This window comes from Mizuhopecten yessoensis, unplaced genomic scaffold (genome assembly GCF_002113885.1).
Source record: "Mizuhopecten yessoensis strain PY_sf001 unplaced genomic scaffold, ASM211388v2 scaffold11183, whole genome shotgun sequence".
Taxonomy (NCBI): Eukaryota; Metazoa; Mollusca; class Bivalvia; order Pectinida; family Pectinidae; genus Mizuhopecten; species Mizuhopecten yessoensis.
In genome coordinates this window covers 881,718-904,256 of record NW_018408921.1, presented here as the reverse complement: position 1 = coordinate 904,256, position 22,539 = coordinate 881,718, and the positions used below count along the sequence as shown (strand labels likewise).

The window sequence follows — 22,539 nt, the reverse complement described above, 5'->3', positions numbered from 1 at the left end:
AACAATTTTTATCCTATTAGCTATAGTTCCTGACGCAATTTTGTACACAATGTTTAATAGTGATATGGGTCTCCACCTTTTTAGTGAAATGCCTTGTTTTATCTGCTTTTGGTATACAAGTTATTATTCCCTGTCTCTGCGTTAAAAAAAGTTGTCCTGTACGATAACCAAAATTTATTGATCTGACTATAAACTCCCCCAGTTTTCCCCAAAAGCATTTGAAAAATTCTGTTGTAAATCCATCTGACCCTGGGCTTTATCTGACCCTATCCCAGTACTAATATCTGTTTTTTTATCCAAATTGAGGATTGGGAACAGTCCAAAAATTGTATATTAACGATCATACATGTTCAGTGTTTTCTAAGAGGTAGAGCATCACGCATCATTCAACATGGCCGCCCGTCAGCCATCTTAGTATTCCATTTAGCCGCAAAATGTTATATGGGCAACTACAGATCATGGGAAAACATGCATGTTAAGTTTGAGACCGATCCGTTACTTTCTGAGAAATAGCTCTAACAAGAATTTTTAAGGACCGATAGACGACGAACCACAAACGATGGACATTATGAAGAGCACACCATCTGATGATAATGGCCTAATAATCTGTCTAATGATTTAAGACTAGACTTTACAACGAATTATGTTATGACCATGATTTTAAATTTATATGCAAATCAAATTTGATCACAATAAATGTAGAACTGCATTAATACAGCATTTATAAAACAAACGGGAATAAGTCGATCAACAAGAATACTGACAGGTCAGCAAGTGCCTCGCTGTATGCTCGACAGTGTATCTCCCGCAGCAAAATTGATCATTTTGGATTTAGTGATATTGATAATATGGCCTTTTTTATGTAGAGTGTGACAAACGGCAAATATGAAAAGCTGACTCCGTACTCACACGGTTGCGTATTTTTCTGCATGAAATATACTTAACACTGATAAAGTGAAAATCAATAACTTTAGTTCATTTATTTTTAAATATGAATTATTATATAAGCGTATATCTTTAGCTCACCTGCCCGAAGGGGCAGAGGGGTGGGGCCAATAGGGGAAATAGAGGGAAAACCTTTCTACTGTAGAAATGAAGGGATTTTATCCTTTTTTGGTCTGGAGCATTCCTTAGACCAAGTCCCTGCAGGTAGGGCGTAAGAATTGTACCTGCTGCCCCCAATTGCATGATCGTTTGTTTGTTTGTTTGTTTGATTTTGTTTAACGTCCTATTAACGGCTAAGGTCATTTAAGGACGGCCTCCCCTGTGTGCAAGATGCATGCGTGTAGTGTATGTGTGTGTAGTTTGGGAGGCTGCGATATGTTCGTGTTCGTAAGAGGCGACTAAATTTGGGACCTTGTCCATTCTCTTCTTTCTAAACATCTTTCTTCTTCCTAATGTCTGGACCACGAACGAAGTGCAATATGAATACAACACCATCTGATGACGATGGGCTTAGAATCCGTTCATTATTAACGTATAATTATAAATGCAAATAATTGAATTTGCTCACAAGTGACATTTCGGGTATTATTGCGAGGTAAATGACGTTAATATGCATTTTTATTGCTGTTTTAAGCACATAAAACTTCATATAATGGTTAAAAGGATAGTCGTTTGTTTGTTTGTTTGTTTGATTTTGTTTAACGTCCTATTAACGGCTAAGGTCATTTAAGGACGGCCTCCCCTGTGTGCAAGATGCATGCGTGTAGTGTATGTGTGTGTAGTTTGGGAGGCTGCGATATGTTCGTGTTCGTAAGAGGCGACTAAATTTGGGACCTTGTCCATTCTCTTCTTTCTAAACATCTTTCTTCTTCCTAATGTCTGGACCACGAACGAAGTGCAATATGAATACAACACCATCTGATGACGATGGGCTTAGAATCCGTTCATTATTAACGTATAATTATAAATACAAATAATTGAATTTGTTCACAAGTGACATTTCGGGTATTATTGCGAGGTAAATGACGTTAATATGCATTTTTATTGCTGTTTTAAGCACATAAAACTTCATATAATGGTTAAAAGGATAGTCGTTTGTTTGTTTGTTTGTTTGATTTTGTTTAACGTCCTATTAACGGCTAAGGTCATTTAAGGACGGCCTCCCCTGTGTGCAAGATGCATGCGTGGAGTGTATGTGTGTGTAGTTTGGGAGGCTGCGATATGTTCGTGTTCGTAAGAGGCGACTAAATTTGGGACCTTGTCCATTCTCTTCTTTCTAAACATCTTTCTTCTTCCTAATGTCTGGACCACGAACGAAGTGCAATATGAATACAACACCATCTGATGACGATGGGCTTAGAATCCGTTCATTATTAACGTATAATTATAAATGCAAATAATTGAATTTGCTCACAAGTGACATTTCGGGTATTATTGCGAGGTAAATGACGTTAATATGCATTTTTATTGCTGTTTTAAGCACATAAAACTTCATATAATGGTTAAAAGGATAGTCGTTTGTTTGTTTGTTTGTTTGATTTTGTTTAACGTCCTATTAACAGCTAAGGTCATTTAAGGACGGCCTCCCCTGTGTGCAAGATGCATGCGTGTAGTGTATGTGTGTGTATTTTGGGAGGCTGCGATATGTTCGTGTTCGTAAGAGGCGACTAAATTTGGGACCTTGTCCATTCTCTTCTTTCTAAACATCTTTCTTCTTCCTAATGTCTGGACCACGAACGAAGTGCAATATGAATACAACACCATCTGATGACGATGGGCTTAGAATCCGTTCATTATTAACGTATAATTATAAATACAAATAATTGAATTTGTTCACAAGTGACATTTCGGGTATTATTGCGAGGTAAATGACGTTAATATGCATTTTTATTGCTGTTTTAAGCACATAAAACTTCATATAATGGTTAAAAGGATAGTCGTTTGTTTGTTTGTTTGTTTGATTTTGTTTAACGTCCTATTAACAGCTAAGGTCATTTAAGGACGGCCTCCCCTGTGTGCAAGATGCATGCGTGGAGTGTATGTGTGTGTAGTTTGGGAGGCTGCGATATGTTCGTGTTCGTAAGAGGCGACTAAATTTGGGACCTTGTCCATTCTCTTCTTTCTAAACATCTTTCTTCTTCCTAATGTCTGGACCACGAACGAAGTGCAATATGAATACAACACCATCTGATGACGATGGGCTTAGAATCCGTTCATTATTAACGTATAATTATAAATACAAATAATTGAATTTGTTCACAAGTGACATTTCGGGTATTATTGCGAGGTAAATGATGTTAATATGCATTTTTATTGCTGTTTTAAGCACATAAAACTTCATATAATGGTTAAAAGGATAGTCGTTTGTTTGTTTGTTTGTTTGATTTTGTTTAACGTCCTATTAACGGCTAAGGTCATTTAAGGACGGCCTCCCCTGTGTGCAAGATGCATGCGTGTAGTGTATGTGTGTGTATTTTGGGAGGCTGCGATATGTTCGTGTTCGTAAGAGGCGACTAAATTTGGGACCTTGTCCATTCTCTTCTTTCTAAACATCTTTCTTCTTCCTAATGTCTGGACCACGAACGAAGTGCAATATGAATACAACACCATCTGATGACGATGGGCTTAGAATCCGTTCATTATTAACGTATAATTATAAATGCAAATAATTGAATTTGTTCACAAGTGACATTTCGGGTATTATTGCGAGGTAAATGATGTTAATATGCATTTTTATTGCTGTTTTAAGCACATAAAACTTCATATAATGGTTAAAAGGATAGTCACGGCAAAACCTTAGGTGTGCTAACAGACAGAGAACAACAAAGATAAAAGCGAAAACAAAAAAGTATGTTTTGGATTTATTTTGGTTTAACGTCCTACTAACAGCTAAGGTCGTTAATGACGTCAAATCGGATGAAAAATGATCAGGTTTATTGGCAGTATAAGCGCAAGTGTAACTCACAACAGTCCAAAATATAGAAATTTGTTTTAACAACTGGCAAGATCGAAACACAATAGCTTCACACGCAGGATTATAAGTATACAGAAGTTACAACAAATAACATTTAGATACTTTAACACTATGCCTACCTTCGATACTGTTCTCTGTCAATGTGTGCCCAGCTATCGTTATAACCAATGCATGTCCAACTATAGTTATTTATAAACAACATCTGGCATAATGCACGTACCAACATGCACCAATGTCTGCCTCGGGTTAGCCAATATCTCCATATGATTATTTGGAATCCCTTGCTATTCCTACATGAATAATCAACGATATCCTATTATAAAGTTAATCAATATTTTCGCATCAGTGTCCTGATAAAAAAAACATTGTCTGCTACGTATACCTACATCGCTTCACGCTACCTATGCTTCGGCAGGTTACTTATGATTTTTGTTAAGTTAATTAAATGCACACGGATATGTACGCCACGGGTGTATTTAATCGGCTATGTTTTCATCTCGCGGTAGAGTCCCATATGGTCTTTTACAGTCATGGTAAAACATTTATGAAGACGTTTCAACGTTGTACAGTAAATGTTAATGCGTGGCCACACGCTTTTTTTGGTTTAGTTTTGTTTAACGTCCTATTAACAGCTAAGGTCATTTAAGGACTTTGGGCCAGGGCATAAAAGTAAGGTTGATTTACATATAATTCGGGAACGAATAGGTTTGGTTTAGTATTTTTTAACGTCCTAACAACAGCTATATGTATGGTCATTTAAGGACGGCCTCCCCTGTGTGAAAGATGCATGCGTGTAGTGTACCCGTGCGTGTTTTGAAGGCTGCGATATATGCGTGTTTGTCTCCTTCTGATAGTGCGAACTGATATCGACTTTATAGTGTTACAACACTGATACATACTGCCGAAGACACCCAGCAGGACACACCACCGGTCACATTATACTGACAAGGGGCGAACAGGCCCGTTGTATCCCAGTGCAATTTTAGAAAAAGATTCCTACTGGTTTATCTTGGAAATAGAACTAATATCTGTTTTATCCAAATTGAGGATTGGGAACAGTCCAAAAATTGTATATTAACGATCATACATGTTCAGTGTTTTCTAAGAGGTAGCGCATCACGCATCATTCAACATGACCGCCCGTCAGCCATCTTAGTATTTCATTCAGCCGCGAAATGTTATATGGGCAACTACAGATCATGGGAAAACATGCATGTTAAGTGTGAGAAAGATCCGTTACTTTTTGAGAAATAACTCTAACAAGAATTTTTAAGGACCGATAGACGACGAACCACAAACGATGGACATTATGAAGAGCACACCATCTGATGATAATGGCTTAAGAATCTGTCTAATGATTTAAGACTAGACTTTACAACGAATTATGTTATGACCATGATTTTAAATTTAAATGCAAATCAAATTTGATCACAATAAATGTAGAACTGCATTAATACAGCATTTATAAAACAAACGGGAATAAGTCGATCAACAAGAATACTGACAGGTCAGCAAGTGCCTCGCTGTATGCCCGACAGTGTATCTCCCGCAGCAAAATTGATCATTTTTTATGTAGAGTGTGACAAACAGCAAATATGAAAAGCTGACTCCGTACTCATACGGTTGCGTATTTTTCTGCATGAAATATACTTAACACTGATAAAGTGAAAATCAATAACTTTAGTTCATATATTTTTAAATATGAATTATTATATAAGCATATATATTTATCTTCCACAATGCGCTGTATTATTCCACTCTCAGATCATTGTATAAACATGCAGACTGTTGAATAAATAAGTTGAGTTATACACCACACGTGGTATATGACCTTCTGTAGTTTTGATTGGTCGAGAAGATGAACCTTGACCGGACACATTTTTTTCACGCGGTTTTTGCCGCTTGTTGTATTGTTTACGTCGTCTGCTGTCAACATCCGGCAAATGTAGGTGACTTTTGTGAGGTTATGCGATGGGAAAAGGGGGTTATTAAGGCAATACCAAAAGAAGACGATGCTAAAAGATTTGATCGCTAGTTTCAGGCAAAATTGCTACAGACGCTCGATTTAAGCATTGAACTGTATTTGATGAATAGATGAGTATCTGGGGGGGGGGTGTTGCTAAGGAAATCCGCCATCTTGGATCCAAGACGGCGTCTTAGCAACCCCCTTAACCTAGGGCCCCAGATCCTCATCTATTCATCATGTGTTTTTTTGCGTGTGACGTCATCAATTTTAGTGTTACCGACTGAATTATCTCCCCAATAGGTGTGTATATTGAGTGTGACGTAACTAACTCCCCTTGTTTCTGACTTTTTACCTGCTGATTTCAGGTATTGCATCTATGGACTGTCTCTCTCTCTCTCTGCAATGCTTGACAGACCTGCGAACCTTGCATGAGGAGAAAGAATGCATACAGAAATGAAAATCGCTATTACTTGTACATAGTTTTCAATAGGTGTGTGTATTGCGTGTGACGTCATCAATTTGGCATTTACCGACGGAATTAGCTCCCCTTGTTTCTAACTTTTACCTGCTGATTTCAGGTATTCTCTCTCGGCGACGATGTTTCGTTGTTTTTTTTCTCTCTTTTCGTTTCTTTTCTCCTCTTTTTAATCGTATATTTTCATTTTCCTTGATAATCTTATGCATAAAACATATTTACAAACAATAAATAGTTACAACATGCGTTATTTACAATATAAAATTTATTTATTTACATTGTGTTCGAGTGTGGTATCAAATTGAGATGAACCTTTTTTTTCGTGTAGGAAGTGATTGTGTTTGTGTCGGTGCTGTAGCAGGTGCTGTAGCGTCCTTGTTTGAACTAAAAATAATAGTTAACACGTAAACAATTCACAAAGATACATTAGCTGGAGGTATGATAAAAGAGTAAGGTAAGTGATTCCATAATCTTTTCGGATAATATACCCACAGGGTAGTGTAGATTATGTGCGTGTCTTTGTTTGTACATGTGTTGTCTGTGCTGTTTCTAGATGCGGTCCCTGTTGTTACTGATTGCCTGTCGTTCTCTTTCTCAGACTGGATGGTTAGTATAAGATTGTCCAAGTCGTACGGGAAGCTTAAGATGACGTCACGATCGTCGAATTTGACGTCACCATCATCGATCGATATTGGGGGAGTTATCTCCCCTTGTTTATAACTTTTACCTTCTGATTTAAGGTATTCTCTCTCTCGGCGACGCTGTTTCGTTTTTTTCTCTACTCCTTATGCATACATACCCCCCCCCCCCCCCCCCCTATCACCACGCAAGACTTGTCAACAAAATATGTGTATGCTATTCAAATCAGGAAATACTCAAGCTGTTTCCGACTGAGATTGTGGTAGAAACAGATCACACGACTCGTGGTTTTTGAGTATGGTATTTATTTCACTTTCGTTAGAAAGACACTCGCTAAAACTCTTTTGTAACTTTTGAAAATTAACTACCTCGAGTGAAATAAATACCACGTTCAACAACCATCCGTTGTGTAGCCACTATTTAACTCACCTACCCGAAGGAGCAGAGGGATGGCCAATAGGGGAAATAGGGGGAAAACCTTTCTACAGTAGGAATGAAGGGATTTTATCCTTATTTGGTCGGGAGCATTCCTTAGACCAAGTCCCTTCAGGTAGGGTGTATGAATTGTACCTGCTGCCCCCAAATGTAAGAGGCGACTAAATTTGGGACCTTGTCCATTCTCTTCTTTCTAAACATCTTTCTTCTTCCTAATGTCTCCTTTGACAATACCTCACTTTTGGCCGTTTGTTGAGCATTCGCCCTGTGAGGAATGCTTTGGATTCTGTCCCCTGGCCGACACATACCAAAGTCTTTAAAATTACAGTTACTACTCCTGCTTAACGCTCAGCAAATTAGGAATGGGACGACTGGTTCGCCCGTTGTCAGTATAATGTGACCGGGTGGGGCGTCCTGCTGGGTGTCTTCGGCAGTATGTTTCAGTGAGGTAGCACTATAAAGTCGGTATCAGTTCCGCGCTACCACAAAGAGACAAATACGGACATATCGCAGCCTCCCAAAACACATGTATACACTACATGCATGCATCTTGCACACAGGGGAGGCCGTCCTTAAATGACCTTAGCTGTTAATAGGACGTTAAAATCCTTCTTTTACTGTTGGGATTGTGGAATTTTATCCTAATTTGGTATGGAGCATCCTTGGGTAAAGGGGACTCAATTTTGTATAAACGATTGGTGTGCCCCCCCTTGGGACAGAGAGGTGTGGTCCAATAGGGAAAATAGAGGTAAAATCTTTGAAATCCTTCTTCTACCATAGGAATTAAGGGACTTTTATCCCAATTTAACCTGGAGCATCCTTAGGCAAAGTGGACTTAATTTTGAATAAACGTTTGGTTTGGACCTCCTGGGGGCTGAGAGTTGCGGGGCCCAATAGCGAAATTAGAGGTTTAAATCTTTAAATTCCCTCCTCTTCTGCACCATTGGAGGGATTTTATTACCGTGGTTACTTTATTATTCAGGTGAGCGATACAGACCCTCTGGGCCTCTTGTTTAAGAATGGTATTAGAAAGCACATATAACTATATACTAAAATAGTTCTAATAATCCCGAATTATAAACTTTTCCGAATGCACTCGAGTGTCCCGAAGGTCCCTTTCATTTATTTGAACAATAGTTGAATTTTTACTGGACTTAAAGAAATTGTTCTTGTTGGTGAGGATAACTATCATTCATCAGATTTTCGCACGGTTTTTTTAAACAGAGAGAGAAAATGAGAATAGGTTTCTTAGTACTTTCATGTTGTGGGTCCAGTAGGTCTAGTGCAGCTGTGATGATGATGCCAAACTCGGTAAGAGCGCAGACTTTTTATAATAAGAGTCACCAAATACTCAAATATAAAGTGAGTTTTGCAAATTCATTTCGATTAATATTGTTTTTTTTGTAATCAGCCTCGTTAATTTTGTGTCTGTTATAGCATGTTCATGAAGTTGTTATTTGTTTTATGTTAGTTATTAACAACCTGGTTTCCGTGACATGAAATGTGTCTGCCTGGAAAGGTAAGAGGTATACCATTTATTCTAAGCTAAGTTTGATACTTTTACCTTTAGCATGTGACAAGTTCCTGTAACCAACATCTAATAGGTCAGTAGGGTTTTACTACAGTACATTAAAACAAAATCCCCATGGGCGTTAACAGTCACCTGAGCTGTAATACAATTGCTATTTGTTGTGATGTGACAAACATAAATATTACATTGTATATCAAGTAATTGTCAGATAAAAGGGAAATAATGTAATAAGCAAACTTTACCCCTCCCCAGGGAAGAATAGGTGTCCCAGGGGTTGTGAAATTCACATTTGATGCAGCACATTAGGAAATGTACACCATTGAGGCTCCTTTCCCTTCATAAACTACAGCAATGTTTCCCCCTCCCCAGGGGCGAATGAGTGACGTATGATATACACCTATACATCAGATGCGAACTTTCTATAAATCAGATGTATACCTCCAATATATCAGGTAAACACCTCCTATACATCAGGTATGCACCTCCCATACATCAGGTAAACACCTATACATCAGGTATACACCTATACATCAGGTATACACCATCTATACATCAGGTATACACCATCTATACATCAGGTATACACCATCTATATATTCGGTATCACCTCCTATACACCAGGTAAACACCTTCTTTACATCAGGAATACACCTCCCGCACATCAGGTATACACCTCCCATATATAAGGTATACACCATCTATACATCAGTTATCACCACCTCCCACACATCAGGTATCACCTCATATACATCAGGTATAAACCTCCTTTACATCAGGTATACAACTACCATACATCAGGGCATTTCAGGTCCCTATTCGCTGTAGGGAAGTGATTATTATACCTCATATATATAAGAGTTGTCTTATTGGTTGTTAAGATTACCTCTTACTATACAAGAAATTTGAGTTTTGGGATCTCAACAATTTCCATGCTATGACCCAGGGAGGAAGTACTCAGGGATTGGTTGTGCTCCATTAAGGACTTGATAGCTATACACAGTATATAAAGGTACTATACAGAATATAATTATGAAGTACAGATACATTTCTTTTTTTTATATCCATTTGTATCCAAATCTTCATGATCAGCAGATGTATATACATGTGTTAAACATAGAAATATATATAATACCACAGACAGATTAAACTCATGTATTCAGTATCTTGGACAAATATTACACTTGTATTTACTATAACTCACAGTTATTAAATATGATATTTACAGTTGTGGGATCGCACAACGTTACACGATGTGTGGTGTGTGCACAATATGTTCACGGTGTGTGGATGATGTGTGCACGAAGTGCGAACGATAACAAATTGGACAATCACTGCTTGTGTACATTTGTCCGGACGATCGACGAAAGTTGTGTAAATTGAGGAATGGCTTAACAACGTATACGGTTTCATGCTTAAACATATACATTTGATTTCGGGCCAGGTCAGCTTTTGCCGTGGTGCGGCGTCCGGCGTCAATATTTTACTTTATTAACTTCTTCTTAATAAAAAAAATACCAAGGTTGATAATATTTGGCCACAAGTAAACTGGGATGAAGGGCTACCAAGTTTGTTCAAAATTATCTTCACCAATTTTCAAGGTCACAGGGGTTAAATATGTAAAACAATCTTTAAACTTCTTCTGAATAACCAAAATGCCCAGGGTAATGATATTTTGCCAGAAGCATGCTGGAATGAACGGCTACCATGTTTGTTCAAATGAATGACCTTCACTTATATTCAATGTCACAGGGGTCAAATATGTTTAAAACTTTAAACAACTTCTTCTGAATAACCAAAATGACCAGAGTCATGATATTTTACCAGTAGCATGCTGAGATAAAGGGCTACCAAATTTGTTCAAATGAATTACCTTCACCTATATTCAAGGTCACAGGGGACAAATATGTAAAAAAAAAACCACTTCAAACAACTTCTTCTGAATAACCAAAATGACCAGGGTCATGATATTTTACCAGTAGCATGCTGAGATGAAGGGCTACCAAATTTGTTCAAATGAATGACCTTCACCTATATTCAAGGTCACAGGGGTCAAATATGTTAAAAGCTTTAAACAACTTCTTCAGAATAACCAAAAGGACCAGTTTGATGATATTTGGTCAGTAGCATGCTAGGATGAAGGGCTACTTAGTTTGCTCAAATAAATGACCTTCGCCCATATTCAAGGTCACAGGGGCTAAATATGTTAAACAACTTTAAACAACTTCTTCTGAATAACCAAAATGCCCAGGGTGATGATATCAAGTCAAAAGACGACAAGGATAAAGGGCTACCAAGTTTGTTAAAATGATGACCTTGATTTATATTCAAGGCCACAGGGGTCAAATATGTTAAAATCTTTAAACAACTTCTTAAATAACCATAAGGCCTAGAATGTTGATATCTGGTCAGTATTATGCTGGGATCGAGGGCTACCAAGTTTGTTAAATAGAATTACCTTGACTTATATTAAAGGTCACGGGGGTCAAATTTGTTTAAAATCTTTCAACGACTTCTTCTGAATATTGTTTTTAGCCATGACCAGTGGCAAACTCGAATAAAGGGCTATCAAGCTTTTTTATGTGAATAACCTTGACCCACTTTCAAGGTCACATTTTGTGAAATATGTATAAACATTTAAATGACCTGATTTTAATTAACAAGGGATATTGTGGTGATATTTTGCAAGTTGCATCCTGAGATGAAGGGCTATAAAATCTGTTCAACATAATTACCTTGTTCGACTTTCAACGTCAAAGGGGTGACTTGTTTTAAATCTTTTAACAGTTTTTTTGGATGACTTTAAATTATGAAAACTGTTATGTTGCCTGTAGCTTTGTTTTAGATCACTTTTAAAATTACAAGTGTGAGATTTATACCAGGTGAGCGATGCATGCCCATTGGGCCTCTTGTTTAGTATGTTGCTATATTCAAACTACATCTATAGGCTTATCTTTCTGTCTATACTTTCTTAAAAATGGTGTTTTTGGTGTTTTGTAAACGACCTTAATAGGCACATGTAAAATTACAACACAGTCCCGGCATCACAGGTAAACACTTCAACTTTGTACCTGGACCGTAGACCAAAACGAATGCAAATAACCAATACTAAAGGTCCAGTTGTGTTTTGATAACAGTCATACGGTATCATACATATATCGGCTCTCTATGTCAGGCACAAGGCGTCAGGTAAAACTCTGGTCAATCATCAAATTGTTATTTGCCTGTCCAATCCATTTTTGAGTGTCTAACGGTCACTGTATACTGTTTTACACGCGTTGTAAAATTGTACATAATCTTAATTATTGTTATTATAAATGACAGTAATATATACAGTATATATTATTGCATTCGAGCCTTCCGTATTTTTTCATTCTGTAATATTGATCAACTAACTGGACCAAATCGCACAACTATGTGGAGAGAAGCGCACAACGGGGCGAACGATTGTAAAATCGCCCAGTGGTGCGCACCATGTGTGGACGATGTATGCACGGTGTTTTTGGTGCCTTGTGCGGTCACACAACTGTATTATCTATGACAGTATTACACATGCATATGCTACCACAGACAGATATGACACGTGTATATACTACCACATACATGTATTACACATGTATATACCATCATAGGTAATACACACGTATATATACTACCACAGACAGGTATTACACATGTATATTTATATACATTATACAATAACTGTCCATTACATTAACCCGATACATATGTTTTGTACATACCTTTATATAAACATATACATCACTATATAGTTGAAGATGCATGTATCGCTATTGGCCGTAAAACATGTAATGATATTTGATTGTCTAACACTATTTAAATAGGTGAAATATAGTGATACATGTTACATCATAAACATAAAGAGGGTGAATATATACAATACCTAATAGTGCTTTACCTGGAATTGGGGAATACACATTTTGTAATGTTTTGCTACATGAATTATTTTGTTAAACGAATATGTATATGTCATAAATTATAGACCATATTATCTTGCAAAATGTGTATCAAACAAATAAAATGCTGGGGTGCATTATTAGTTCATACGACAAAATTCAATTAAAATGTAAAATCTTCCAAACGAGACGAAAGCGTCATATTATCATTTATTTATTAGAGTATTATTGAAATTCTTACTGAGACCAATACATGATTGTAATCGATCGTAGGACTCTACAGCAATACGAAAACATAATATCGATTAAATACTCTCCGAGTGGTACATACCCGTGTGCATTAATTTGAATAAGTAAGACATTTCGTATGAATTAAATATCAAGAGAAAATTAGCATAATTAACTGGCCAAAACAAAGGTAGTGAAACAGCGATGTAGGTATACGTAGCAGACGATTTTCTGATCAGGACCAGACTGTGCAAATTGAATATCTTGACACGATAATAAGGGGTTTTGTTCGGGTTTAAATGTCCTCACAAAAGTTCATCCCTGCATGATCGATCGTAAGAGGCGGCTTAAGTGGAAACCCTGCAGAATTAAGGATTTGCTTTTGTGCCGTTTTCTTGCGGACACGAAAGCGATCACAATTAATCAGCTGCACCCATTGCAATGTTCGGGATCTTTATATTTCTCTCTTACTAAAATAATATTTGTTATTCCCTGCTTTACCCTCAGCATTTAAGGGAATGGCAACAACTGCCTTATTTTTGTTTGTTTGTTTGATTTTGTTTAACGTCCTATTAACAGCTAAGGTAATTTAAAGACGGCCTCCCCTGTGTGCAAGATGCACGCGTGTAGTGTATGTGTGTGATATGTTAGTGTTTTAGGCATAGAATTTCAGTGAAATAACACTTTAAAGTCGGCATCAGATCCGCGCTATCAAAAGGAGGCAAGGGCCATCATACCCCGTTTCCTGCATCCACACAAGCAAGCACGCATACACTACATTCATGGATGTACGTTCTTACATGACCTTCGCTTTTGATGAATGTTAAACAAAATAAAACCAAACAACTTCTTACCACCTCTATATCCTAGCTCTTGCTTGACAGTGCCTCACTTTTGCCTTTGGTGTTGAGCTTTGGCCAAGGTGAGGAAGGCAATTAGCTCTGTCCACAGGCCGGGACATATCGAAGTCTTTAAAAATGGTAGTTAATCACTTGCTTCAGCATTTCAGGTAATAACAATCACGTGCTTCAACATTTCAGGTAATGGCAATATCAGCTTCACCCAGTGCCTTCGGCATGGTATTGCAGTGAGATAAGACTTTAAAATTGGCATCAGATCCGCGCTATCACAAGAAGGCAAGCACACCAACATACCCCGTCTCCTGGATACACAAGCAAACACACATACACTAAATACATGGAGGCACGTCCTTAAATGACCTTAGCTGTTAATAGGACGTTAAATAAAATTATACCAAACTAAACCAAACATTTGACAAAGCGTTAATCCTAAAACATATTGCTTTACAAATTCCACGATGTCCAAACTGTTAACAAATGTTTGATACAGTTTCCTCCATTGGTTTTTAAATCGATGTTTCTTTACCGTAACTATATTCTAACGATACCTTTAGCCATACCTATAGCCCACAAGCACACATACACGCATACACGACACAACACACATTGAGGTACGTCTTAAAATGACATTAGCTGTTGATAGGACGCTAAACCCTTTAAAACCAAAACCAAACCATTAATGAAAAATGTTGTTTTATCATTGATATTATAGAATTTGTATCATTTTGCAAATACCTATTTGGAGTGTTCACCCCTGCAGGTTGGGGATCGCGAAAATAATAGTTTAAAAGTATAAGGCCTGCTGCTTTCACGATTGGTTTGGTTTGGTTTAGTATGGTTTAACGTCCTATAAACAGCTAAGGTNCCGATACGAGGTTGACCTTGTACGTCAGTCTGCAGGAGGTTTGTTGATATAGTGTGTATTGTTATTCATCGAAACACAAAGTAACATAATTACCCATCATAAATATTTTTATCGATTTCAACGAGACGTTGGCCATTAAATATGTCTGTGAACACGAGGACCACGATGGCAGAATGAGTTTTAAGCAGCGTTTTATTTTCATGACAATGGGAGATCCAATTGAATCATGAATTATTTAAAATTGATTAAACTGCATTATGAGTTTAACCAACACAAAACTCATTACACCTAGGTTCACTAGGGACATCGACATATCCTGCTGTAGCAATCAGACAAATTAAACATAGGCTAGTAGTTTCAGCGGCATGTCTCCATTTTATTGTTTCATCAAGACTAACATACAAAGCAAATTATTACATAATATTCGGATTTGTGGAGATTGTAATTTTAGAAAATGGCTGTACAAAATATCCGGAATTTTATATTGTCAAATGTACAGTTTTCAGACAACATATTTAGTTAAATCATGTTGTTTAATCAATCAGTATTTTCGGCTATTTATGCATTTTCCATGTCTATTTAAACAGGAATACAACATCCCCGTCCCCGAAACTGACATAGAAAATGCAGCAAGAGCAGCTATCAAACTTAGACATTACACACACAAGTACAAACTAGAATGTAGTACAACTAGATCTGTATTTGATATACATTAATAGAGTGACTAGTAACTAGTAATAGGTAATGCCTGACCATATTAACCTCACATAATCTCCAATAGACATCTATCCAACATAAACCACTTTTTAAAGAATCACCATTTATATTTGTAATAAACAATAATGTACGATGGACTTGATGTTATGCACTGTATTATACAAATATTGTTAAATCAATAAGCAGTAAAGCTTCAGGTAATATGTTTCAAATTTATTTCAAAAAAAAAAAAAAAAAAGAAGCTCATCTTTCACATATATTGATTATAAGGTAATAGTAAAGAAATCATTCTAAAGCCAGTAGATTGCAAATAGTTATATGGCACTCTTATCTTTAAGGAATATTTCTTACCAAAACTGAATTAAATACAAGTTGTAGACACCAATACAGTTGTAAAAGTAGTAAACCATGGCCAGTGATAAAATACATTGAAAAGGTCAATGCTTGAGTTACAACCATACAGGAAAACATGTACTTCAGCATAAATGGCACACAAATGATGACAAAATATTATAATTTCTGGCTTGCATATAAACAGATTGTATGGGATGTAAACAACGTACATAGAGACAATACACAATTCTATTTGATTTTGTTTCATTAGCACCATGGGGAAATATATATATGTATATATACATACCACATGAAAAATTTAGCTTGATAATATAACCGAACAGAAATGCTCAACCTGCACTCGGCAAGTATTTGAAAATAAAACTAGAATATCAAAACAATCAAACACTGCAAATTGATACGTCATTTGAATATCATTGTAATAAATCAAGAAAAGCGATCAAAATTCAATAGACATGTTTGACATGAATAGTAGATCTGAATAGGCATTAAAATTCAACTGTCAAAGGTATGGTGAATCAATGAATCTGAATACAATTCAAACAATATTTAATCAATAAATTCAAGGCACATGATTATGAGTTCTAGTTGAATCAATAATTTGGAATACAATTCAATCAACAGTGAATAAGAAATTCAATCATACAAATTGATCAACATGAATCAATACATTTGAATACAATTCAATAAAAATGAATATGACTAGAATAAAAGTGAATGTGAATCAGGAAATTCAAATACAATTCAATCTGACAACATAAATCAATAAAGTTGAATACAATTGTAAAAGTCAATGAATCAACCATAATTTGAAGACAATTCAAGCAACAAATGAATTCCATAAAAAATATACAATGAAAATGAAAATGAACCAGAAAATTTGAATACAGTTCTATTAATATGGAATCAGTATTCAGGTAATTGTATAAGTTGGATTAGAATACTGCAATAAATGAAAATTAGCATTTCAAACACATCTTTGAAGAATGTCAATGGATAGTACTAGCTACATTTGATACAAAGCATGAAATCTAATATTTCACAGTCTTTGGGGGATTTTGCAAACATTTTTCCCGGGCACGAGAATTTAGATCCAGGGGTTTCAGCCACAAAGCGTTCTATGCAGGTTCTCCCCGAAACTGAACTAAATATTCGAGCGACTCTCCAGAACCTCTCTGTGCAAGCACGCGTTTGATTTTGTAGTATACATTATCAGAGGTTTCTTAGGAGGTGAAGAAGTCTGAACTGACAAAACTAGAGTCATAGAATCGTTTTGGCCTCTGAATTACACGTCGCGGACGAGATGGCGGAGGAATTTCCTGTTCTGACGAAGACTTCCCAGGTGTAATGGCTGAATGTGCAGAGATGATAGTGTCAGGAGAGCCCGAGGAGGAAGAATGAACATCATGGGAACCATCTGAGGACAATACCTCCTTAGCAGATACTGGGTGATCCTCTGTTTGGACGAACTGATCTACCTTAACATTAGACACTACGCGAAAGTAGTTGTTTGGGGTTGGTGCACGAACATGAGCAGGTTTAAGTCTGTCAATATGTACTGGCTTGTGATAAACCTTCCCAGAGAGAGGCTCAGAAAGCACAACAAGATGCGACGATAAGACTTCCTTAACGACCATAACATCAGAATAAATGTTCTGCAGCTAATGTCCCACACCTGTTGGCTCTTTCTGTAGGTATACATAATCCCCTGCCTGGAGTGTCATATGGTGGTTTGAATGTTTTTTCCCTTTTAACATGTCTGCCTGTGAATGAGCAATAGTCTCAGACATTTGTGTACAAATGAGTTCAAGGCGTTTCTGTAGGTCGAGGACGTACGCAGAAATACTAGAAGGTAGTGTGGCGAGATCAGTTGATATATGCGACAATGGAAAGGCTCGGCGTTGGCCAAACAAGACTTCAAAAGGTGAGTATCCCGTCATCCGGTGTACCGCGGCATTCATAGAGAACATAATGGATGGCAAGATCTGTTCCCAGTTAGTTTTAGTCTTATTCATGTAAGGAGTAAGTCTCTCGGCTAAGACACGGTGGGTACGCTCACAGGCTCCCAAGCATTTATGAACAAAGCTAGGAGTAAAATTCTGCTGGATTTGGAGTAAGCGACAAGTCACCTGGGTTGCTTTCGCAATAAATTCAGTACCATTGTCCAACACCAAAGTATCACAGACACCAAATGTTGTCACTAACTGGTAGATAGCCATTCCTACTGTCAATGCGTCTGAATTAGCAATGGGACAGGTCCAAACATATTTAGTATGTGTATGTGTTTCCTGAATAACTTGCTGGAAGAGGTCCGTACAAGTCGATCTCCCAAACCTTGAATGGACGAGAAGGGGTTGGATATGCACTTATGGTGCTCTTCACCTTGGTTTTGGTGACTTTCCTACGCTGACATCCTGGGCATGACTTGATATAATCATTTACGATATCAGACATGCGTTGGAAATAATAGTGCTCGCGACGCCGATCCAGTGTATCCTGGATACCACCGTGGCCACTCAGTGGGGAGTCATGGTAGAGGTCCAAGATGGAGGGTATCACACTTTCAGGTAATACTAGCTGTTTATGAGCTAAGTTCTGTGTGCGTTTCGACTTGGTCACTCTGGAGTGAAATAACAGCGAGTCGATAAAAGCGAAGTCATTACTGCGGAGCAAAAGTTTCCGTGCTAACTTTTGGGACTCTGTCAATGTTTCGAATTGTAGATAATCAATCAATGGTTTAAAATCCTTGTCTGCTTTCTGGAGACGAGCCATGCTTTCCACACTAAATCCATGTTGTTGGAAAATAGCACACTGCTCTACAGATAACTCCTGATCACTGTTTGCAGTACTTTCAGCTACCGGGACCAAGTCAACTTGAGTGTCCACCTCATGTAAATTATCAGTTTTATCTCTATCATCCAGCTGAGTCTCTACCTCAAACACATGATCACTAGACAATGTGGAATCCAATTGAGTCTCTACCTCGTATTGAGGAACATGACGATCATTATCTAACTGAGTCCCTTTCTCATGAACATTGGAAGACATAGAGTCTGACCGAGACAAACACATCATCACCATACACATAATCAAACTGAGTCTCTTTCTCCTAAGACGAAGTACACATATTAACATCTTGAGTCTGTTTCTCAAAGGTACTTGAATAATCTAATCGAGTCTCTGTCTCACTGGGGGGTAATGGTTTCAAATCAACTACAGGGGTCTCTGTCAAGACAAAAGGAGTGTCACTATGGCGATATAAATTGTTCTTTGTGGTATCTGGTGCTATGTCACGTGTTCGATGTTTGATATGGCGTTTACGATGGTGAGTATGGGTTGGGTCCTCTTCAGAATCTGCATCATATTCGGAGTAAAGTTTATCAAAACATTCTGTGTGAGGAACACACGATATCCGGTTAATCTCCATCTCTGACTCAGTATCCGAAATGCGAACAAGAGATGCTAGATTGTGACCTGTTGGAAGTTTCACTGCGGTAGCATGTTCATCCACGGCATATGGGAAATTCAGGTCATCCTCAGCAGGACTGGATTCCATAGTTCCAAATGGAGAATGTGGGTGACAACGCGATAGCGCGTCCGGGACAACCATCTCGGCTGCGGGCTTGTACTGAATTTCCACATCAAATTGCTGCAAGATAGCCAACCATCGTTCGTATATGGCCCCCTTCAGTTGTTTCTGAAAAAGCGGGTGCAATGCTTTATGGTCACATTCAACGACAAAGTGGCGGCCACGGACATACGATGCACAATCAAGCACGCTATATACCATCCCTAATAACTCTAGTTTTGTCGGGCCGTAACTCTGCTGGTACTTCTGTAATCCTTTAGAGCCAAAGCGAATGATGCGTACATCGTTCTCCGACGATAACTGGTTCAACATGTATCCTACGCCCTTACTGGAGGTATCAACAGTCAATCGAAATTCGAGGTCATAGTTTGGAAATGACAAAGCTGTGGAGGTCCCTAGTGAGTTTTTTAAAGTCTGAAAAGCGAGGTCATGACTGTCTGTCCAATGGAATCTAACACCTTTCTGCATCAACTTATTAAGAGGGTAAGCAATCTCACTAAAGCGCGAGATGTATTTCGAAAACCAACTAAACAGACCTAACGCACGACGGAGCTCCTTCGGATTCTTTGGGGTTGGATAGTCGTTCACAACAGCAAGACGATCAGGCGGAGGTCTGATACCATCGCGGGAGATCTCATGTCCAAGGAAAACACATTTTTCAGGAGCAAAAACACATTTCTTTGGTCCTAACTTTAACCCTGCAGAACGAAGACGTGCAAATACCTCATCTTAATCCCTCAAATGTTGTTCAAAGGTGTTGGTACAAATTAAAATGTCATCTAAGTAACAAAGTACAGATCGAAATGTTAGTCCCTTTAAAACCTTATCCATTAAAATCTGGAAGGTATTCGGAGCTGTACTAAGCCCCATAGGTAGCCTAAGAAACTTATGAACCAAAGCATATATTAAATGCTGTATACTTGGTTGACTCTTGGGATATGCCCATCTGGAAGAATCCTGACTTCATATCAATGGAGGTTATGAAATTTGGAGTCTGAGTGGTAAACGACTCAATGAGTTCCTGAAGATTGGGGATGGTGTATCTAAATGGCTGTGTCTGAGAATTTAAATAACGGAAGTCACAGCAAAATCGGTATGCTGATAAATGGGAATCACGCTCCGATTGAGGAGATTTACAGTCAGGTTTCTTCTGTTTAGACACCAAAACAATAGGACTAGTGACCGGCAATTCTTTCTTTTCATCTACAGGCATAATGATACCCGGACTCAATAAATTGTCTAACTGAGTTCGTAGAACCTCTTTCTTGTCAGGCGACAATCGATAGGGTTGCTGGTGCTTAGATACGAAACCCGGTTTCAAATGGATGACATGCTCAACAACATTTGTAAAACCAAGTGAAGGATTATCATCTGTAACAAACACATCTTTGTTGGTACATAGACAGGTTTTTTTAAAGACTGACATTGGGTAGGTGACAAATTAGGTACATTCAAGTCAAAGTTAGACAAACATCTTTGGTAACCGACATTCTGAGTGTCATTGATCAACTTATTATCCTTGTTTAGGTCAGTAGAACTCTCAACATCAACCTTGTTGCATTGTTCATCAACAACAAATTCTGTACAAACATCACCTAAAGAATTATCTACAGGTACAACCAAATGACTACTGTCCATTGTCACAAAATATGCTAACACTGTGCCTCGGTGCAAAACAGTAGAGTCATTATTTGGATTCAAAACTTTAACAGGAATTGCACGAGAGCCATGCACAGTTACGACCGATCTAGCAACAAATAGACTCTTTTTGATAGCCTGCTTACTGACACTACATACGCCTTGAACACCCATCATCAACCCTTTAGGAAGCTGGCCCTGAATGATACATTCAGAATTGGGCTCTATGCGGACCTCATGTTTGCTTTTCACCTTCACCTTACCCTTTGTAAAAGCTATTTTCATGGTGTCAAAATTCAATACAATCTTGTGTCTATACATAAACTTAATAAAATTAATGGGTTTGATGTTTGTGGTAGGATATATACAGTAAAAGTACAATGCCCATTCTCAGTACAAGCTTTGATGCTAGCTGTCCCAACAACATTAATATGTCTGGAATCTGCAACTTTAATAGAAGATTTGGAAGAGGTATTGATGGGGGATTTACATGAATAGGGTAATGATTTAAACAGTGATTCAGACATGACATTTATGGAACAACCTGTATCAAGCAGACCAGCAACTTTATAATTTGCTGCAAAAGTTACTGGTAAATACATGAAACTTGCACTAGTGTCAGTACTAGTACTATCGTCTGATTTGGTGGCATTTGAACAGTACGTTCTTCCCACCGAAATGAAGGGGGACTTCTACGACGCGTACTGTTTAGTACCCGTCCGAGGGGGCGCGACCTACCCTCGGGGGTAGAAATTTTCCCATCATGGGTGGTACTGGGGGAGGTTGAAGTCTGGCATGGCAACATGGGTAACGCACAGTACGGCACTAATGGCATCTCAGTAGTACCAGGGAGAGTGTTTATAGCCACCTGCTTCACCAGTACGAGCAGATAAGAGGGCCGACTGCAAATCTCTGCACATAGTTGCACGCACAAAAAGGGCAAGAGAGGGGGGCAATCCGTCGATAAACTGGGCCACCATATCACGTTCATTTTTCCTCAGTTTCATACCCTTTTCAAACAGGATACTATGAACATCTTCCAGAGGTTGTCCAGGCTGAAGTTTCATTTTATTAAAGATAGATGATTCGATCATCATTTCGTTCGTGACCCTGCAGGTAGGGCGTAAGAATTGTACCTGCTGCCCCCAATTGCATGATCGTAAGAGGCGACTTAATTTGGGATTTGTTTGTTTGTTTGTTTGTTTGATTTTGTTTAACGTCCTATTAACAGCTAAGGTCATTTAAGGACGGCCTCCCCTGTGTGCAAGATGCATGCGTGTAGTGTATGTGTGTGTATTTTGGGAGGCTGCGATATGTTCGTGTTTATCTCCTTGTGATAGCGCGGAACTGATGCCGACTTTATAGTGCTACCTCACTGAAACATACTGCCGAAGACACCCAGCAGGACG

General features: G+C 38.1%; 1 protein-coding gene across 2 annotated transcripts in view; it reads right to left on the bottom strand.

The window, feature by feature from the left end:
- Positions 1-5,457, bottom strand: part of LOC110440512 (neuropilin-2-like) — a 65,595-nt gene extending 60,138 nt beyond the window's left edge. The window contains exon 1 of one of the 2 annotated variants that reach the window (XM_021483634.1): positions 5,425-5,457. The gene's annotated coding sequence lies outside the window, so the exon portion shown is untranslated. Of the gene's footprint in view, positions 1-4,038; positions 4,089-5,424 lie in introns of those variants that run through there. The other variant, XM_021483633.1, reaches the window with a different exon arrangement.
- Between the last annotated feature and the right edge of the window lie 17,082 nt (positions 5,458-22,539).